Raw genomic sequence first — 1,071 nt, 5'->3', positions numbered from 1 at the left:
CCCCACTCCTCAAGAACCTCTAGTGTTAGAAACAAACTCCTTACCATCGGCTTTCAAGCATTCGACCTTTCCCCTTTCTACCTTACCTCCCTGATTTCCTACTACAGCCGATCTGTCCTGCTTTGCTCCTCTAATGTCACTGTACCTTGATCCCATCTATCTCACCTTCTAACCCTTTCCCACATCCTTCCTCTAGACTGGAAGTTAATCAAGCAATGGTACTTCTTGAGTACTTACTCTGTGCAGAGCACTGTACTAAGTGCCTGGAAGAGTACGGTACACCAGAATTAGCAGACACATTCTCTGCTCATAACTTGTTTACAGTCTAAAGGGGAGAAATCCCTTGTCCCCCTTATCTTCCAGACCATCACCATTCTCCCCGTCTTATTAAGATCACATCTCCTCCAAGAGGACTTACCCAATTAAGTCCCCTTTTCGCTGACTCCCCCTCCCTTCTGTATCATCTATATATTTGAATCTGTCCCCTTTGGGTACTAGATATTAACCTCACTTTCAACCCCATAGCACTTATGTGCTAGTATTCATTCAATTCATCAATCGTATTTATTGAGCGCCTACTGTGTGCAGAGCACTGTAATAAGAACTTAATCCATCATTAATTTATGTTAATGTCTGTTTCCCCCTCTAGACCATAAGATCATTACCAACTCTGTTATACTGTACTCTCCCAAGTGCTTAGTGCAGTGCTCTGCACACAGTAAGCAGTCAATAAATACAAATGATAGAGATGTTCTGAGGGCAGAAGGAAATATAAAATGGCAGAGAAGGAGAGAGATCAGGGTTCGAGCGGTAGATTGGGGATTCATCCACTTGGGGATAGTAGTAGAAGCCATGGGATTGAATGCGTTCATCAGGGGAGTGAGTGAAGATAGAGAATAAAAGAGGATCCAGAACTCATTCTTGGGGGACTCCCACATTGAGAGTTGGATGCAGAGGAGAAGCTGGCAAAGGACACTGAGAAGGAGCAGCCAGAGAGATAGGAGGAGAATCAATAGAGGACACTGTTAGTGAAGCCCAGGTTAGTTAATATTTCCCAAACTGGGTGACTCA

The sequence above is a fragment of the Tachyglossus aculeatus genome, chromosome 12 (genome assembly GCF_015852505.1).
Source record: "Tachyglossus aculeatus isolate mTacAcu1 chromosome 12, mTacAcu1.pri, whole genome shotgun sequence".
In the NCBI taxonomy this organism is placed as follows: Eukaryota; Metazoa; Chordata; class Mammalia; order Monotremata; family Tachyglossidae; genus Tachyglossus; species Tachyglossus aculeatus.
Note: the sequence above shows the minus strand (reverse complement) of the source record.